The 20,704-nt window shown below is 42.3% G+C and overlaps 1 protein-coding gene and 1 non-coding gene across 8 annotated transcripts in view; one reads left to right on the plus strand and one right to left on the minus strand.

The window, feature by feature from the left end:
- Positions 1–392: 392 nt before the first annotated feature.
- The window catches only part of MTUS1 (microtubule associated scaffold protein 1), a 190,561-nt gene continuing 170,249 nt past the window's right edge, over positions 393–20,704 (plus strand). For 2 of the 7 annotated variants that reach the window (XM_069573315.1, XM_069573321.1), the window contains exon 1: positions 972–1,388. The gene's annotated coding sequence lies outside the window, so the exon portion shown is untranslated. The other 5 variants (XM_069573316.1, XM_069573322.1, XM_069573320.1 and 2 more) reach the window with 5 other exon arrangements.
- On the minus strand, positions 19,087–19,159 carry TRNAG-UCC (transfer RNA glycine (anticodon UCC)). The gene has a single exon. It is a non-coding gene; the product is annotated as a tRNA-Gly (tRNA).

The raw sequence follows: 20,704 nt of genomic DNA on the forward strand, positions 1-20,704 counted from the left end.
AATGGCAATATATCTTATTAGTTGTTCTGATATTGACAGTATAGAAAACTTTGTCAATTACAGTATTATCAGCTTAATTTTCAAGAAAAAAAACCAAACCCAAACAAAAAACTCACTTCTTTTGAAAAGTTTTGGGAAATCCAAACCAGGTAATTTAACATCTCAAAGAAATTTGAAGTCAAGTTGTCTGACATTTAATAATTCAATAACGTTATTAATACATCTCTCGTAGGTGGACTAGCCTCTTTGGAAAAGCTTTGTATTTAAAATAGGCCGATAAGGAAAATATTTTACGGGTCTAATAGCTATGGATGACATTTGTTCAGTTTAGTAAAAGGGACTCGATTTGTGTTTTAAGAAAAGTGGGTTGGGCCTCGTCTTCCCCCACCCCCGCCTCCCCGCGGGTCTTTAGGAACTCTTCTGGGTTTAACCTGTACTAGGTGTTAGCTAGTTAACCGCTTAGAAGCACAAAGATAATACGGATCTGGAGTCGGGACCCTGACGACAAAATCACTGCTGGTTGCTCGCCCACCTCCGCTCAGACAATTCTGCCCGCTTGCCTCTCCCGCCCGCAGCCCGTCCTGCCCCCGCGGCCCTGCCCCAGGGCTAGCGGGAAGCCCGCGAGCTCGCGCGGAAAACTCAGGTGGCAGGAGGGGAGTAGGAGGTAAGCTCCGCTCGCAGCCGGCCAGGTTTGGGGGCGCGGCCGAGCTCGGGTCGCCCGCCGTGGGCCGCTGGGGTCCCGGACCCGCGGTTCCTCCAGGCGCGCGGGCAGAAGCCGCGGGTCCCGCGTCGCACGTGGCAACAGGTGCATCTCGGCCGGAGCGGGCGCCGCGGGCGCCGCGGGCGCGGGGTGGGTGGGTACTCAGCCCGGGAGCGAGAGCCGGAAGCCGGCCCGTCCGCGGAGCCGAGCGCCTGGAGCCTGCGGGGCCGGCGTCTGGAGGTTCGGCCTCGCGCGTCTTTCGGGTTTCTTGGGGAGGTGGGGGGCGCAGCCCCCTGGGCGGCCGCCCGGCCTTTGTCTCCTGCAGCGAGGCGCAGGCTGGGGCCGCCAGGAGGGAGCGGCGGGCGGGCGAGGGGGCACAGGCGGCCGCGCTCGCCTATTTACAAGTTTCCCCAACTCCCCGCCCTGGCTCCACCCCCGGCGGCCCGGGAGGAGGCGCGGAGGCCGGGGGCGCCCCGGACTCGGGGTTCCCGCCTGGCAGCTGCAGCGGCGGCCGGCGTGCGGCCGGGGGCAGGGGTGGTGACGAGCCCCGCGGTGCCCAGGTGCACGCCCGGCCCTCAGTGCACGCGGGCCTCGCGGGTGGGCCTGGCGCGCCTCTGCGGGGGCTCCGGGGGCGCCCGGGCTCGGCGTCTCGGCTGCGCAGCGCGGGGTCGGCTCGGCGGCGCTGCGGGTGAGTTCGGAGTTGGTGCCGATGCGCGGGGGCGCGGAGGGGATCTGGGCCGGGCGGTGGGGGGCGTCCTGGGACCTCGGGTGCAGGAGTTGGGGGAGAGCTGCGGAGGCTGCGGACGGCTGGTCTCACGTGGGGGCAGCGCGGCACCGAGGGAGGGACGGATGCGGATCTCCTAGCTGTCACCTTGAAAGTGACCGAAGGAGCTCCCAGGGGAGTCAGTTTCGCAGACTGACAGGTCCTCCGCCGGAAGCCGCCCACCGGACACTTGACCCTACTGGGCCGCCGGTCTCAGCCGTCCCGCTGGGCGGTTCGCTGGGGCCCATTCTCAGCTTGGTCGATCCGGGCTGGAAATAGGGCATTCTTGGGATTGCGGCAGTTCTCAAGGCCCTTCGCCTGGATCTGATTACTTCCTGAGGTTCGCATGTGCTTCCCTAGCTATTTAGAAAAATCCAACTCTCAGCTAAGGTCACCTGATTAACTCGAGTAATTGGTGGACTTAGGTGTTTACCTACCTTCAAGAAACCTTTCCCCTCTTCTTTTTCAGACTTGCTCTTTTATATTATTTATTGATTTTTGGCTTGGATTCATTTATTTTGGAGTAGGAATGAAGAGATTAATTCTTCACTTGGCCTGCATAAAGTTTCACACATTCTATTAACTACTATTTGTTTTAAGAACTCGGTGTACTAGGAAATCTGGTGTCTTTGTTTGTTTGAATCAAGTCTTAGGCAAAACAGGGGAGATGAAAGCATTTGTGTTTAGCCAGGTGATAGGAATTCAATTATTGTCACGTTAAACCTCGAGCCCTTGGGCTGAAGGGTGAGCGTGGCCCTGTTAGGCCTGGAGGGAAGATGGGAGGGGACTCTAAGAGGCAGGAGAATTTTTTAAAAATGGGGCTCTCCTTCCTGGGGACCTTTGACCTTCTTGAAGAGTGTAGATATGCCCAGATAAGAGTGTGTGGTTAACCCTGAAAGGAATTACATAGTTGAAATTGCTATTCTGTAGACAAACTTCTTCAGGGATAATTAGGGCAGGAAATGATAGGCAATTTAAATTGATATAATGATGCCCTGTTTGAACAGTGCTTTACAATGTAGAAAATGTTTTATTTTTTTCCCTCAAGTACAGTATTCCATAAGTTATGCAAAGAAATGATTAGATACATGTACTCAAAAATACTTAGGAATGGAATTTTGTTTATATAATATTTAACATGCACCAACTTTTCTACCTATTTTTAAGATTAGCATTATATCTATGGACAAATAATGCTGTAGAAGAGCTGCATCTTTTAATTATGTATCAATAATTCAGAGGATTATGCAGTGCTGGAGTTCTTTCAGTGTTTCTTGGAAGTGAAGCTGCAGTTATTAGCCTTGGACATTTAAAAAGTATGTCACTTAATAGCCCTGTTCTGTTGGCCTGGTTTGCTTTGATTTCCAAGTAACGCATGCATGCTTGCAGTAAAAAAATGGTAGATTCAGAAAAAGGGTAAGGATTAAATAATTCCAGCATCCAAAGATAATTACAGTATTTTCTTTATACTTGTTAACATGTAAGATTTATTTATTACAGTTTTATAGTTTATACAAAACTGTGTAACTGTAGTTAATAACTGTTGCATGATTTTTTTCTCCACTTAACATGTGAAAAGATTTCCATGTCATTACGGTTCTATATATTATTACTGGCTACATAATATTACATTGTAACAATTAATGTAACCATTACCTTACAGTTGAACTTCTCATTTATTTCCAGTTACTATTATTAAATATATACTGATGCAACAAATGCATGTATGCTCAGTCACTCAGTCATGTCAGACTCTTTGCCACCCCATGGACAGCCAGCCAGTTTCCTCTGCCCATGGAATTTTCCAGGCGAGAAGAATACTGGAGTGGGTTGCTGTTTCCTCCTGCAGGGGATCTTTCTGGCCCAGGGATGGATCTCCTGCACTGGCAGGCAGATTCTTGACCACTGTGCCACCTGGGAAGCCTGCTGCAACAAATAACTTTTGTAAAACTTTGTATGTATCTCCTCTGTTTCCTTAGAATAGAGTCCTCTGGAAGATAGTTGGTGGCCCAAAGATGCATCAATACAGAGTGATCATTGCTTTCCAAAAAAAAAAGTTTTACCAAAGTTTTTTCCCACCAGTTCCCAGCCTATGAGAGTATCTGTGTTACTGTATTCTTGTTAATGTGGAAACTTATCCTGCAAAGGAAAAATAATTCTTGCCAGTCTTATAGGTGAACATTGCTATCTCAGTATTTAAATTTCATTTCTTTGATTCCAAATGATGTTGAATATAAAAAAAAATCTAGTTGTTTTCCATTTTTATTCCCTTTTAATTGAATGTAGTGCCAAATTTTTCTCCTGGAGATATTAGTATTTTTCTCTGAATTCTTAAGAGCCTTTTATAGACTGATAGTAAACTTTTGCCTTTTGTAGTGCAAATATCTCTCCCTCCATTTTGTCTTTGTCTTATAAAGACAAACAGCACACGTGTATAGTGGTTCTGACTTATAGTTCTTTCTGTACTTTAATATAGGCAAACCAGTTGACTTACTCAAAAACAAAAACATTTAGTGCTTCTGAATCATAGGCTAAGCATTATATATCTTATGACACTGGCGCAAGATGACTCTTAAGAGAATCCTCCAGAATTTTCAGATGTTTTGGAATCTCCATGTCTTGGAGTAGAGACTGTTGCAGAGCAGAGTGGACTGGTGATGAGGGAGAGCTGTGCATGGTATGTAACATTCAGAACAGCACCCTTTGAAATCAGAGAGGAAAGTTTTCAATTGCAGGGAATGAGCCTTTCAGATCTGTTCTATGATTATGTAAACTAGGGTCACAACCATTTATCTTCAGTAATCCATTGATGCTGCTGCTGCTACTGCTAAGTCGCTTCAGTCGTGTCCGACTCTGTGCGACCCCATAGACGGCAGCCCACCAGGCTCCGCCATCCCTGGGGTTCTCCAGGCAAGAACACTGGAGTGGGTTGCCATTTCCTTCTCCAGTGCATGAAAGTGAAAAGTGAAAGTGAAGTCAGTCATGTCTGACTCAGCGACCCCATGGACTGCAGCTCACCAGGCTCCTCCGTCCATGGGATTTTCCAGGCAAGAGTACTGGAGTGGGGTGCCATCGCCTTAGCAGTAGTGTTTTGCCAGAATTCTTCTTTTCATATCCATTTTGTTTTTTCATACCAAGTTATTGATTTGAGTCATTTCTTGATGTCTGATAAGATGTATATGTAATTTGAAAAATTTTCCAAGTTAATTTTTAACACCACTCATAGATTAAACTTTATTTGAAGATGGGGAGAAAAAACCCTTCTGATTTCTGAAACTTGAGTTACCTTTCCCTACTATAGAAGCTGTAATATACCCTGAGGGTGTTAAAAGACCTCACTCAGACTGCCGTCCATAAAAGCCTGAGTTTCTGCCTTTCACTTCCCATCTTTTCCAGCCTAACAATAAACCATAGGGCCATATATGAATGTGAGGGTGAGATTGGTATGCGGTGTGTGTGTTTGGAGGCACTTGGAAATGGGCCCAGACCTAGAGGTACATGAGTCTGGAAGGAAGCAACCACGGCCCTTTAGCTGGCAGGTACTTGGGCAGCAGTGGCTTGTGGCCTCCACAGGATATAAAGAGGGACCAAGGATGAGTGATCTTGCCTTGCAGGAAGAGAAGGATTGAACGGTTTGGTGTGACATTAGCCAACCTGAAATGTGGTTCAGAAAAGCCTGCTTTGATTGGGCTTCTCCAGAGTTGGCTTACCAAGTTGGATATCCAGTATAACCAGGAACTCAGTTTGACTGGCAACCTCTAAAAATTTATTTCTAAGCAATTTTATGAAAGATTGCCCTCATGGTAGTTTCTTTTTAAAATGACTTTAATATTCTTTGAAATCGGCAGTTACTACTCTTTTATGTGGGTAGTTATTCATGATCTTAATGCATGACTTTTTCTTGTTCATTTGGCTCAAGATGAAAAAGACTTTTCCATTTTGGGGATGACAGATTTGGGGGCTACTCTTGACTATGTACAATGAAGCTTCATTTTTGTATACCATAAGTAATTTTGCAACTTGTGACTGTCCTGATGCCTAACTTTTATACAATCAAGCGGAAAAAAAAAGGGTTTGCTCCCCAACCTTACAGTGTAAACAAGGTTAAACCTAGTGGTATTTTGCTTAAGTAAATAGCATTCAAGTGTTGCAGAAGTACTTATTTGCATATAAATCTTTGATTCTGAAGTAACTTTGTTCATTAAAACTAGTAGGTTTTCCTTAGCCTTCAGTTTAAGCCCCACATCGAAGAGAAGCAAAAGTGTATTTACTTAAAGATAGCCAATAGGCCCAGATCTAAATTAATAAATGTTCTTGTGTACACATTACTTACATGAGTAAAAGAAAAATCACACATCCTACCTTTAACCTAAAAAAGTTTATTTCACTTTGAAGTTATTAAACTATGTACAGGTAGTATTAAAGGCAGTTAAAGTTTCTTTTAAGGAGACGTTGACGTCTTCAGGATTGATTCCATTCTTCTGTGAGCAGTGAAGGAAGATGAAAAGTGAGTCCTGAGTTTCTCAAGCGGGAAAGGGCAAACAGTCGTGAAAAATTATTGGGTCAGCCAAAATGTTCGCTTGGGCTTTTTCCATACTACCTTACAGAAAAACCTGAGTGAACTTTTCAGCTGACCCAGCGCTTCCAGATGGTGTCATTTCGTCTGAAACTGTACAGGTTTTGTGTTTCAGTAAGAACTGCTGAGTGGAAGGGCAGGCCTGGCCAGCTCCCCCACCCACCGTATGCACACAGCGCAAGGAGGAGACAGGACTGGGAACAGAACAGCGGGGAAAGGGCCCAGTCCTGAGTTAAGGAGTCCCGTTTTTTTGTTTTTAACTATTATTTATTTTTGGCTGCATGGGTCTTTGTTGCGGTGAGCCGGGGGTTTCTCTAGTTGCAGAGTACAGGTGCTAGGTATACAGGCTAAGAGCTCAGTTGCTCTGAGGCATGGGGAATCCTCCTGGGCCAGGAATCGAACCCGTGTCCCCTGCATTGGAAGCAGACTCTTAACCCCTGGAGTACCAGGCAAAGTCCTGGGGAGAGGATTTTTAAAGCCATTAGGTTACCTTATCATTCTTTTAAATTGTGCCTCGTCAACTTATATTTAAATTAAATGCCAAGAAAACATGAGTGTTGAGTTTGAGGGCCAATCATTCATAATTATCTGAATCTTCTGCAATGAATCAACATGTTTTGGGGCATTTTGTGTCCTCATTTGGCATTAAGAAAGGAACCCCTCTAGGAGAGAGTCATTTATCAAAAGAGGAAGGAGGAGAGGTGAAAAATATATATACTCTTGTGTAAATTAACCTGTAGCTTAACTCGTGTTTATGGCAATGTTCATGGTTGGCTGTTGGTTGTTAGCTTGTCTTCCGTGCTTTTTCTGCACTGGCGACTTGCTAATATTTAACTCAGACATTATTTACATACATCACAATTCTGAAGGAAAAACCAATATTTCTTCATCTTATTTCTGATAAGCAGGTCATACGACGTGTTTCTTATTGTTCAGTGACAAGTGAGAAATTCTCTTTTATGTTTATCTCATAGATTTTCTTGATAGTTGGCAACAATTAATGATATCAAGTTGAAACTGCGTCTTTTAAAAACATAGTTCCCTTGGCTAGCTTCATGGAACAAAAATAGAAGCCGATACAGATATAGGCAGTCTAAGAGGCCACGTTCACATGTGGACTTACCCTCCCTTTCCCAACCTCTGTCAAGTTGATCGAGTTATTTACCAGAATAACTACCAGTTAAATCTCCTTGTGATATAAAAGGTCTGTTTTTTCTTGTACAGTAAACAGCTACACTGTAGTCATTTCATTCCTAGGTAGAATATTGATTTGAACCGTATTTGTACATTTCTCCTAACCTAACTAAATTGTCCATAATTCAGATGAGAACTTCGGACATCTTCCTCGGTGGTAAGAAATCAAGAAAGATGGGAGAGGGACTTCCCTGGCAGTTTAGGACTCAGAACCCCCAATGCAGGGGTTGAGAGTTTGATCCCTTGTCAGAGAACTGAGATCCCAAGTGGGGCTAGGCATGGTTAAAATTAAACAAAAAAAAAAAAATGAGAGAGGGACTTCCCTGGTGGTATAGTGGATGGGAATCCACCTGCCAGTGCAGGAGACACAGGTTCGATCCCTGGTCCAGGAGGATGCCACGTGCTGTGGAGCAACTAAGCCCGAGTGCCACAACTACCAAGCCCAAGCTGTAGAGACGGCTCTGCAACGAGAGGAGTCACCGCGATCAGAAGCCCCGCAGCATAGCAGAGACCCAGCGCAACCCCAATAAATAATAAGCTTCAAAAAAGGGGAGAAATGGGTTACCAAGGGTACATTTTTCTATTTACTGAGAAAAACTGCACCTGTTTTATTGGATCCTCTAGTTAGACCCTATATAGAATTAAGCCATCTATACATGGTGTATAGTTAGGATTATATTTTGATGTTAAGTGGTGGAAAAAAGACATGAGTAACAATCCTTACCTTTGGAATCTTAAGTTTGATTTTCTTCTGCCTCAAACCATCTACTGAAAACTTTCTATGGGCCAAATATTGTACCGGGTTGGTATGGAAAAAGCAAAACTGGCTGTAGTTCTCATGGGAGTCAGTTCAAGAAAGCTTCCACCATTGTGAAAAGGGCTGTTTTGGAAATGTTGGTAAGTGTTCAGGTTCCCAGACGTGTTCTCTTGGGTCTCGGAAACTCTGCTTACTACCCTGACCAAATTTTGGTAGACATAAAGCTTCTTTGACGTTTTTAGTTACCTAACCACTCCTGATCCTTACTCACTCTTATTCTTTTCCTTCTTACCAAAAGATGCTTAGCACTACAGTCTGTGATTTCACTCACTTCCTCTGGATAATCTTTTTAGTGACCTTTTCCTGTATCTTTTTATTACATCTTGTGAGCTTCTTGAGGATAGGGGCTAAACTTTATGATGCCGGGTAAAATTGTATTTTTAATAGTTATCTGTATCAGATGTAGCCTCGAGTAAATCATCCAGAGCTCTGAACTCTGATGGCATGGGAGTTTGAAATTCTTTCTTCAGTTAGTCATAGCTACTAGAGGATCTTTTAAGCCCAAGATATTAATTTCCTCACTGCTTTTCTTGACTTTCCTCCTTGTCTTCTCCTGGCGCTCCATGCCCTCCATTCACTGTGATACTCTCAGCCCAACTCAACCTGTGGCTTCGTGTCCCTCTGAGGACTGTACCGTTAGGTTGTTGTTATTCAGTCACTATGTCTGTGACTCTTTGCAACCCCATGGACTGCAGCACGAAAGGTCCCCTTCCCTATCCTGTATCCCCTGTCCTCCACTATCTCCTGGAGTTTGCTCAGATTCATAGCCATTGAGTCAGTGATGCTATCTGACCATCTCATCTTCTGCTGCCCCCTTCTCCTTTCGCCTTCAATCTTTCCCAGCATCAGGGTCTTTTCGAATAAGTAGGCTCTTCGCATCAGATGACCAAAGTATTGGAGCTTCAGCATCAGTCCTTCCAATGAATATTCAGGGTTGATGGGTAAAATAGAGTGGAAGGTGTGTGGTTTCTGCTCCTTCAGAGTTATAATGCTGTCTTATTATGAGGTGCTGCTCTCAGAATATCTGGCACACCCACGTGCAAATACTTGCTCAGAGTTAATGCCTCCTGTGATCCTTTTTATTCCATTCTCCATTTGGGCAGACAGCCCCAAGTTGACAGTTTCTCATGAATAGAGACTTGGACTGTTTCTTTTCTGGGGAAATACGTATTTACATTTTGAAGAGGGATTTAGATGACTTTTCAGTCTGGGATTGTTTCTCTTACTACATTTAATAAGATTTGTTGCAGAGTGGAACATTTTGATCATTCACTGGAATTGCTGCTTATTGAATTTAATACGCTCAACTATTTAATTTTTTAATGCTTAATGTTCTGATGTTATGTTACGGAGATACTAAATATGACAACTATGCAGAAGGATTCACTAATTCATTTTGATTGCAGTATGAGAAGAGTGGGTCTAGTCAATGAAAAGGGAATGGAGATAGGAAAAATCCTGTGTTTCTCTTTTTATGAAACACTTTAAGTGATTTTATATTGAAGATGTGACTACTGTGTTACAAAATGTTGGTTATATCCTGTTACACTGACTATTTAAAGTTTTTAACTTTATGGGTATCTAATCAGGTGAAAAATATTTTCTACTTGTAGAAGCCTCCAGGCCAGGGTACTGTTTTTCTCTGCTTCCTCATATTTTTATTAAAATTGGGAAAACAAATAGAGGCTTTTCAACCTTGAGCTACATTTTGTTCACCCTGATGTCCTTTATGAAACCTTGGGGGCATACTTTGTTATAGAACTGGAAAAAATGTTACTGATACCCGGAACATTTGGTACAGGGATGTAATAGAGAGGATGCAGACTTGACCAAGTAGGGTTTGTGCCTGAGCTGCGAGGCTGTGAGTAAGTTATTCGATCGCCTTTTAACCCTGGCTGCCTCCTCAGGACGGTGGAGATAATACTGACCACAGGGCCTAATACGTGGAAGGTATAAAGAAATGCTAACAATCTTCTTTTGCTTCTTATTTTAAACCTCTTCTAATTCATGACTAGGAAGTTTCATTCATTTTCTCCACTCAGCTTTGGGGGTGTTGCTTGCATCCTCTGGGGCTCTCTGTAGAGAATTAAATTCCAGAAACAGGAGCCTGAGATAACTTTCCCTCTTCCTTAAAACAAGTCCATTTGTACCGGTACCAGCTGAGACGACTTATCCTTCAACTCCACCTTTGTCAGCTCTTTGTTTTCTTGGAAGTTTGCATTGAGTTGAGTTGCTAATTTTTTTTTTTTTTAAATATTTGAGATGCATTTTTAAAGTTAGATACTTTGATCTACGCAAAATCTGTTCATAATGTTGCCAGTTGTCAGCACATTCTAAAAGCACTCAGAATTGAGTCATCACTTTGAACCAGAAAAAGCACTGGTGGATTTTAAAGTACTGCCACCCTCTGATCTTTTTAACCTGTTACTTAGTCCAACGACAGGCATGTTTAAGGGTTTTGGTTTTAAAATGTTAGCAATCATATATAATTACTGAGGCAATGCTAAAGTTTCATCTTTCAGAAAAGTGAAATAAAATGCCATATGTTTTCGGAAAGTAGCTTGTAGGTGTGATATTAAAGACGTTTTCATTCAGTTATCACATCCACCCTGTGAGGTGGACAAGGCATGTGATCGGAGCTCTGTTTTATCCCTGAGGAAATCGAGACGCGGAACTCTTCGCATCAGTGTTTTGTGTTATGATGAGTAAGTTACGGAACCAGGACTGGGACCTGGTCTTCCCTCCTGGTGCATTCCCTGCTCCACATATGATACTGCTACTTGGCTACTGCTAACGTTGTAAGGAGTAATGCATTACTGTTGCTAGCATTTTCTTCACACTGCTGCTGAAATGGGATCAAAGGCACATGGTAGTTTGGATATGTAAAATTTTAGATGACATAGCTTAGAATTATGATTTGTTCTTCCATTTTCTAGCCACAGAACATAAAACAGAATGTTAAGTCTTGTAAGCCATTCTGATTAATAGCACAAATGGAGAATTTACAGTTGCAGGTTATTACCACACTAGATCACATTTCTATAAGAATTTATAGTTTTCAGGCTGCTTTTTAAAAAAAGAACCTAATTATGTTCCTTTGAACGATCATCTGAATCATTTGACTGTACAACAATACAGTGTAAAGTATACCCATTTTACAGATAGTAATGCAAGTTCATGCACGTTGAATAGGGACTAATATTTTTTTAAGTCATTATTAAATTTATTATAGTATTTCTTCTGTTTTTATTTTATTTTTTGGTCTCAAAGCATGAGGGATCTTAGCTTCCCAGCCAGGAACTGCCACCCCTTGCATTGAAAGGTGAAGTCTTAATCACTGGACCACCAGGGATGTCCAATATTTGTTTTTCTGAAAAGTTTTTCCCCCTCATGGAAATTTTGAATCTTATTTCCTTATTTTAAGCTATTTGGAGGCAAGTAATTCTTGGGCAGATGGAGTTAATCCCAGATAGAAATTTAACTAGGAGGTAAGGCCTGTTGTCAGTCAGAACCGGGAAGAGAATGTCCCATAAAACCACAGTTTCACCTTGGATATCAGCCAGGGTTTCTAGCCCTAAAGGTCAACAGTTCTTATTACCAAAGTGACTTCCAAAGAATGCCTGGTGTTAGGACTTGGAGAGTAGGCTCCTTCAGGGAGGCTGGCTCATCCCAGGCCGCCCCTGTGAGTTAGATGTGTATATACGGGACGTTCTATTTAAACACTCTTATTTGCTAGTGGAAAGCTCACCACACATTATCATTCCCAGTAAAGGCTACAGGAAGCTGATATTTAATGTAGGTTGGAAGATAGCGACTTGTAAGGTGCCGACTTGCGTAACTGTGCACACATAATGGCATTTTTCAATTGGTCTTGGCATGATTCAGATGGAAAATTATTTCCTTTTTGCCAAGTGAACTTTGAAGAGATATGGCAAGTGTCTGAAAGATTCTAAACAAGTCCCTATTCATGGTCATTTGATACTTAGTTTTTAATTTTTTTGACTCCTTGGCATGTGGGATCTTAGTTCCCTGACCAGGGATTGAACCTGTGCCTGCTGTGATGGGAGTGTGGCTTCGTAGCCACTGGACTTCCAGGGAAGTACCATTTTTAAAATTAGTTAATTTTTTTCCTGCACTGCATTGCACATGGGATCTTAGTTCCCTGACTAGGAATTGAACCTGCGAACCTTGCATTGAGTGTGGAGTCTTAACCACTGGACCATCAGGGAAGTCCCTCATTTAACACTTTGAGGAAAAGATAATTATTTTAGTTTTGGACTCTGCCCTGTGTACCTGGTCTGTCCTTATTTCCCAGAAACAACCTGTGCAATTTTCTGGTGGTAATTTCTTTAATAGCTATACATAATTTAAAAACAAAAGGACTGCAGAGTTTTTACATCAAATCATTTCTCCAGCTCAGTTGTACAAACCTTGCCAGTGGCCCTTGATAGGCACTGTGTGTAAGTGGTGGTTTGATTTTAGTTACTTTCGTAGAGACAGCCCTTTCTGTGCTGGCTCATTGCTCCTGTGAAATTGGCTTATTGTTTTGACTCGTTTCACTGATTTTGATGAAAAGGCTCACTTTTTGATGGGATTCTGAAAGTTATCACTATAATGAAATAGCCACAAACCGAGAATTTAACTTCATTTACTTCCCTTAACAGGAATACTTAGAAGAGTGCCTTATATTTAGTTCAATTCAGTTCAGTCGCTCAGTCATGTCCGACTCTTTGCAACCCCATGCACCACAGCACCCCAGGCCTCCCTGTCTATCACCAACTCCCGGAGTTTACTCAAACTCATGTCCTTTGAGTTGGTGATGCCATCCAACCATCTCATCCTCTGTTGTCCCCTTCTCCTCCTGCCTTCAATCTTTCCCAGCATCAGGGTCTCTTCCAGTGAGTCAGCTCTTCGCATGAGGTGGCCAAAGTATTGGAGTTTCAGCTTCAACATCAGTCCTTCCAATGAACACCCAGGACTGATCTCCTTTAGGATCTGAATCTCCTTGCAGTCCAAGGGACTCTCAAGAATCTTCTCCAACACCACGGTTCAAAAGCATCAATTCTTCGGTGCTCAGCTTTCTTTATAGTCCAACTCTCACATCCATACATGACCACAGGAAAAACCATAGCCTTGACTAGATGGGCCTTTGTTGGCAAAGTATTGTCTCTGCTTTTTAGTATGCTGCCTAGGTTGGTCATAACTTTCCTTCCAAGGAGTAAGCATCTTTTAATTTCATGGCTGCAATCACCATCTGCAGTTATTTTGGAACCCAGAAAAATAAAATCAGCCACTGTTTCCCCACCTATTTGCCATAAAGTGATGGGACCAGATGCCATGATCTTAGTTTTCTGAATGTTGAGCTTTAAGCCAAATTTTTCACTCTCCTCTTATCAAGAGGCTCTTTAGTCCTTCTTCACTTTCTGTCAACAGGGTGGTGTCATCTGCATATCTGAGATTATTGATATTTCTCCCGGAAATCTTGATTCTAGCTTGTGCTTTCTCCAGCCCAGCGTTTCTCATGATGTACTTTGCACAGAAGTTAAAAAAGCAGGGTGACAATATACAGCCTTGACGGACTCCTTTTCCTATTTGGAACCAGTCTGTTGTTCCATGTCCAGTTCTAACTGTTGCTTCCTGTCCTGCATACAGATTTCTCAGGAGGCAGGTCAGGTGGTCTGGTATTCCCATCTCTTTCAGAATTTTCCACAGTTTATTGTGATCCACACAGTCAAAGGCTTTGGCACAGTCAGTTAAGCAGAAATAGATGTTTTTCTGGAACTCTCTTGTTTTTTCAATGATCCAGCAGATGTTGGTAATTTGATCTCTGGTTCCTCTGCCTTTTCTAAAACCAGCTTGACCATCTGGAAGTTCATGGTTTACGTATTGCTGAAGCCTAGCTTGGAAAATTTTAAGCATTACTTTGCTAGTGTGTGAGATGAGTGCAATTGTGCGGTAGTTTGAGCATTCTTTGGCATTTCCTTTCTTTGGGATTGGAATGAAAACTGACCTCTTCCAGTCCTGTGGCCACTGCTGAGTTTTCCAAATTTGCTGGCATATTGAGTGCAGCACTTTCACAGCATCATCTTTCAGGATTTGAAATAGCTCCACTGGCATTCCATCACCTCCACTAGCTTTGTTCGTAGTGATGCTTTCTAAGGCCCACTTGACTTCACATTCCAGGATGTCTGGCTCTAGGTGAGTGATCACACCATCGTGGTTATCTGGGTCATCAAGATCTTTTTTGTATAGTTCTTCCGTGTATTCTTGCCACTTCTTTTTAATATCTTCTGCTTCTGTTAGGTCTGTACCATTTCCATCCTTTGTTGAGCCCATCTTTGCATGAAATGTTCCCTTGGTATCTCTAATTTTCTTGAAGAGATCTCCAGTTTTTCCCATTCTATTGTCTTCCTCTATTTCTTTGCATTGATCAGTTGACCCCCCCAAAAATGTTGAAGAAATGCTGACTTAGACTGAGAGTTGATATTTTAGATTCTTGGGGACCTGTTGATTTGGGTTATAGGCACCTAGTACATGGGCCTGACTTGCATTTTCAAGGTGACTGCTGAGGTCTAGACCTGTAATGCCCTGTAGGGTCATTGCCAGAGAATTCCTCCTCTAGGGCGTCTATGTAATATGGTGGGAAGTTAACAGTAAAATGTAAATATCGGAATAAGTATAGACCAGATTTGATGTCCGTGAGATCAGACCAAAAGGGTAGGGGGTGTTGTCAGCATTCATTTTTTTCCCCTCTTTTTCATTTTTTAAATTATGAAAGTATAACATATTTACAGAAGACTTGGAAAATGCCAAACAAAGCTACATATAGTTCTACTGTATATTACAATTATTTTTTAAAGTAAATAAATTAAGATATTTAGTGGAGTTTCGATATCAAATTCAAAACTTAATAAAATGAATATGCAGAAAAGTAGAAGGATATAGTAGACCTGAAAAGCACTATAAACCAATTCAGCATAATTAAGTTTTATACAGTTTACATGCAACAGTAGGATATAAATTCTATTCAAGTAGCATTCAAGTTTTCAGTCGGATAGGAAGGGTTAATTGGAGAGTGGATTATAGAAGAAGAACCAGGAAAAGCATCATTTTCCCCCCATGGAAAGGCATTTTATTTTAAATATAGCAGTATATACATGTTGATCCCAAACTCTGTCTATCTGTTCCCCTACCTTTCTTCCCTGATAACCTTAGGTTTGTTTTCTAAGTCTGAATTTGTTGCTGTTTTGTTAGTAAGTTTATTTGTATCTTTTTTTTTTAGACTCTGCAACTGTGTGATATCATATGATGTTTGTTTTTTACTGACTTACTTCACTCAGTATGATAATCTCCAGATCCATCCATATTGCTGCAAATGGCGTGATTTTATTCTTTTTAATGGCCAAGTAATATTCCATTGCATATAGGTACCACATCTTCTTTATTCATTCACCTGTTGATGGGCATTTAGGTTGCTTCTATGTCTTGGATATTGTAAATAGTGCTGCAGTGAAAACTGGGGTGCATGCATCCTTTTACCATTATCCATGTTTTTCTCTGGATATATGCTCAAGAGTGAGATTGTTGGATCATACGGTAGCTCTATTTTCAGTTTTTTTTTAAGGAACCTCCATACTCTTCTCCATAGTGGCTGTACCAATTTACATTCCCACCAATAGTGAAGGAGGGTGGAGAAAAGGAATAAATAAACAGCATTTATTGTTTGCAGATTTTTTGATGATCTAACTGGTGTGAGGTGATACTCTCTTTGTAGTTTTGATTGCATTTCTCTAATAATTAGCAGTGTTGAGCATCTTTTCATGTGCCTTTCAGCTATCTGTATATCTTCTTTGGAGAAATGTCTATTTAGGTCTTCCGCCCATTTTTTTTTTTTTTTTAATAAGCTACATGAGATGTTTGTAAATTTTGGAGACTAATCCCTTATCAGTCATATTGTTTGCAAATAGTTTCCCTCATTCTATGAGTTGTCTTTTCATTTTGTTTATAGTTTTCTTTGCAGTACAAAAGATTTTGAGTATAATTAGATCTCGTTTGTTTGTTTGGGGTTTTATTTCCATTACTCTGGGAGGTAGATCAATGATATGGCTGCAATTTATGTCCATGTTCTGCCTGTTTTTCTCTAAGAGTTTTATTGTATCAGGTCTTACATGTAGGTCTTTAATGCATTTTGAGTTTATTTTTGTGTATGGTGTCAAAGAATGTTCTAATTCCTTTCTTTTTCATGTAGCTACATAAGTAGAGCAGGTTTGATGTCCACGAGATCAGACAGAAATGGCTGTGGGTATAGTCAGCATTCAGGTTTTCAATTGGGTAGGAAGGATTAGTTGGAAAGTGGATTATAGAATAAGAACCAGGGGAACACTTCTGTTCCAACCTGAATGAATGGATGTGTTCTGGAATACCTACTGCTGTTTGTTAGCCATGTCATCTGTGAAAAAAAATTTTAATTGGGATAAAATTAAGTACCCTGAAATGCATTTAGCTTCAGTGCACAATTATGAGTTTTGACAGGTACACACTTGTGTAGCCAATAGTAATCAAGGTAGAGAACGTGTCCATCACTCCCAGAAAGTTCTTTCAACCATGTGAACAAGTTGCTAAGCTTTGGTCACTAGTAAAGTGAGGACTATAATAATGCTTGTTTTACAAGATTGTTAATGTTATAACAATAGCAGCTAACGATTGTGTGTGAGTTAGAAAGTTTCTAAAACGTTCACAGAATTCTTTCAACAGTCCTAAAAGATGGAATATTCTTGTTGCATCAGTTTTTACAGATGAGGAAAATGTGGCCAAGATTATTTTCAGCTTGCTCGAGGTAGGTAACCCAGTTACTGGGTAAATGTGGGCGCTCTCTATGAACACTGCCTGCCTCCTGTTCCAGGCAGCTATGGGTCTGTAGCTGCATTTGTTAGTTGTTGTTCAGTCGCTCAGTTGTGTCTGACTCTTTGCGACCTCAAGGACTTCAGCAAGCCAGGCTTCCCTGTCCTTCACCATCTCCTGGAGTTTGCTCAAACTCATGTCCATTGAGTCGATGCCATCCAGCCATCTCATCCTCTGCCACCCCTTCTTCTCCTGCCTTCAGTCTTTCCTAGCATCAGGGTGTCTTCCAGCGAGTCAGCTCTTCGTATCAGGTATCCACAGTACTGGAGCTTCAGCATCAGTCCTTCCAATGAACATCGAGGATTGATTTCCTTTAGGGTTGATTGGTTTGATCTCTTGTCCAAGGAACTCTCAAGAACCTTCTCCAGCACCACAGTTCCAAAGTATCAGTTCTTTGGTGTTCAGCCTTCTTTATGGTCCAACTCACACATCCATAAAAGTTAGTTGATTTTATTACTGTGAAAAGGAGAGTTTGGAAAGAGATTGAGGACACATTTGGACTGGCTTTAATGTCCATTGCTATTTATTAACTCTGTTTCTTGGGCAAGGTACTGGATGACTGGACGTATCAGATTTAACATCTGAAAAGGCTCGGGGTGGGAAAGAGGTGACTGTCATGGGACCTGTCTGACCCACGGGGCTATCAGCTGGGCGGATGACTATGAGAACACGTTGAGGACTTTCAAGTGCTGTGCACTGGTGTGTTATCTTGAACCACGGAAGAGGTAGCTGCGTCTCCCCCAGCCTGGCCGCAGACACTGGCTGGCTGTGGGCGGACAAGAAGGACTTGACATTGTGTCAGGGAGAAGCAGTCCCCACCTGTCTGTTTCTCGGTGTGCTGAATACTGTGTTTACACAGCCTTTTCTGTCTCACGTCTTCTGACATTCAAAAGCCTCCATTTTTCAGCTGTTAGGTCAGCCTCATTCCACAATGCTTGTCATTTTATTTGAAGAGAGTCTTTAAACAGTTCTATTTTGATTTTCTTTCTGAAAAGTGCATCCCTGATACAAAACAGTCTGCGCTGGCTTGAGGTGGGTGAGTCCCTGAGTGATCTGAACTGTGGGATGTGTACCGGTCTGAATGGAATTCTCTCATGTGTTCTTCTGTGTTCCTGAAGATGAGCCATTCCCATCATTAGCATAGATGCCAGTGATGAAATGTAGCCCTAACTTCAGGAATTATGTTTGGTCAGTGCAGGCATTCTCTCCAGGGCTGCTTTCTCTAGGATCGTTTTCCTCCCTCCTCAGTACACCCGCTTCTGGGATGGTTCCTGGTCCTGGAGGGGTGTTACAGCATCATGCCGTCATAGCAACAGGGGAGGCTGTCTGGTCCAGGTCCTCCTGCCAAGCTCTTGGTCTCTGCAGAAGCATCTCATCAGGGACAGTCTTGAGATGCCTCTGGCTGCGTGGAGCCCACGGGGCTTTTGTGTGTGTGCCAGCTTCTTGGTCTCTGTATGGGCTTCCAGTGGAAGGCTGAGGCATACATTGACCCTTCTTCGAGAGCTCCCAGGCCTTTCTGATCCACTGGCTGTCTCTGCAGTTTCTTTTGCATGAGTCTCTCTCTTGTCCTCCTCTTCGGTCATCTTGGAGAGGGGGCGTTGGCTGCCTGTGGCCCAGCAGGCACCCTCCTTCTTCTTCCTTGCTGCCTTTTTCACTGGGCTCAGAGGTGCCAGGTGAGGATTTATGAACCAGGTGTGCTTGGGGACAAAATGTCTCCTATGAAATGATGAAGTGGAAAAAAAAAAAAGGGACATACTGAGATTTTCATCAAGCTAATTCATATAGTCTAAAAGTCTTCATTTTGGTGTTAAAATGTCCTTTAATAATGTGTTGGTAGTAGTAAAACGTTACTTTGTCTGAAGTGTCTTTAGAGGCAAAATTTAAAGCTGGTTTCCCCACGTTTTCTCTCCAGATCTTCAGAGAGGAAATTTTCACTTGTCCATGAAATCTGAAAGGTCAGCCAGCACTTGCTGACCTGTTCCTTATCTTCAGCCCAAGCTTCCCCTTCTCCACACTTAACCATGCCCTCCATGTCGGCATCAGCGGAGCCCATCCTCCAGGTTCCCTCAGGCTGTGTCATTTTGCAGTTTTTAGAAAATGTTTTTACTGTTTGGCTGAGCCGTGTAACATCTTAGTTCCCCAACCAGGGATCGAACCCAGGCCCCTTGCAGTGGAAGCGCAGAGTCTTGACCACTGGACCATCAGGGAAGTCCCCTGCAATTTTTGTAATTATTTATTTGTCCTTTGCTTCAAGAACAGGGACTGTCTTCACCATCGTGACCCTAGCAGAGCAGCTGGTGCATGGTAGGCGAGTAATGCATTTTGTTGAATGAACGACAGCTCTTTTAGTAAAAAGTCACTTGATAGCTGGGATGAGGAAACTGGCAGGATGATGCATGAAGTAACTGACCCTCACTTAGTACTTAGGACTGTTCTAGTACCCTTGTATATGGGTTCTTTTATTTTTTTGTAGCTAGTTGGAGGCTTTTGAATATAATAAAAATCACATAAGAAATATTTCATGCTTGAAAGTCTCTAATAGTAAGAAAATATTGTAAGGAAATTGGTTAAGGTTTAGATTGCTAACTAAAATATCTTACATTTATATAATTGTGGGGGACAGAATTAGTCTCAACTGTAAATGTGGATTAAGTTCAACTATACTGCCCTTTTGTTTACAACAGTTAAACTAGGAAGTTAGTATCCCCAAAGCGTGGTGTTATTTTATGTAATTCTGATTAAAATATTTTATACAGACGGTTACAGTCACTTGGAGAAAGGCATGAGTAGATAGTGGAATTCTTCACTTAAATTGGAATGTTGAATTTCACAAATACTGTTTTGTGGAGCAGTCCTCTCCTATTTTTATTTTTTCTTTCTTCCTTTAACCACGGACTTCATTGTTTGCACATTTGTACCTATTAGTCTATGCACGAATTTTAATTTCTTACAAAACTCTGTATTCCATATTGCTAGGTCACTGCACTCTCCATTTTAGGTCACATTTCCGTCAAGAGGTGTTTCCCCAAATCACAGTCTGCCTGATTGTGTGTTGTTCAATTACCTGATTACCTGTTGTTCAATTGCATGATTAGTTGTGTCCCCAACTCTTTGTCATGCCATGGACTGTAGCCTGCCAGGTTCCTCTGTCCGTGGGATTTTCCCAGGCAAGAATACTGAAGTGGGTTGCCATTTCTCTAGGAATCCGCTCCTGCTTTTAAGTGCAAATCTTCACTACCTCCATCTCTGCCTTTTCAACTCCAAGCCAGCCTGTCTTGCCATCACGGGTCTGTGAAAAGGGAAGCAGGGGTCTTGGCCCCAGTCAGTTTACAGCATGTTGGCCACAACTGAGTTATGGGTTGCCATTGAGGCTGGAGTTATATTATTGAATAATATCTGCTGAGAATTGATTGCTGAGGATACTTATTGAGAGGTTTCTGTCTCGACTGACTCTCATGTACTGATGATTTTAAAGGCTGTCACAATCGGTCAGGCTGTCATTCAGTTGAGAGCCAAATTTGGACCATTTTCATGGAGCTGAAGACTTGGTATTAAACAGTTCGCTTTAGAAATATAAAGCTAAAAAAAAAAAAAAAAGAAGGAATATAAAGCTAAACAGAGTCAAATCTGTGAATTTCCAAGTACTTCTATAGGACAACAATTTGCTGTTGTTAAGTCGCTAAGTTGTGTCTGACTCTATTGCAAGCCCGTGAACTGTAACCTCCCAGGCTTCTTCTCTGTCCATGGGATTCT

The sequence above is a fragment of the Ovis canadensis genome, chromosome 26 (genome assembly GCF_042477335.2).
Source record: "Ovis canadensis isolate MfBH-ARS-UI-01 breed Bighorn chromosome 26, ARS-UI_OviCan_v2, whole genome shotgun sequence".
Lineage (NCBI taxonomy): Eukaryota > Metazoa > Chordata > Mammalia > Artiodactyla > Bovidae > Ovis > Ovis canadensis.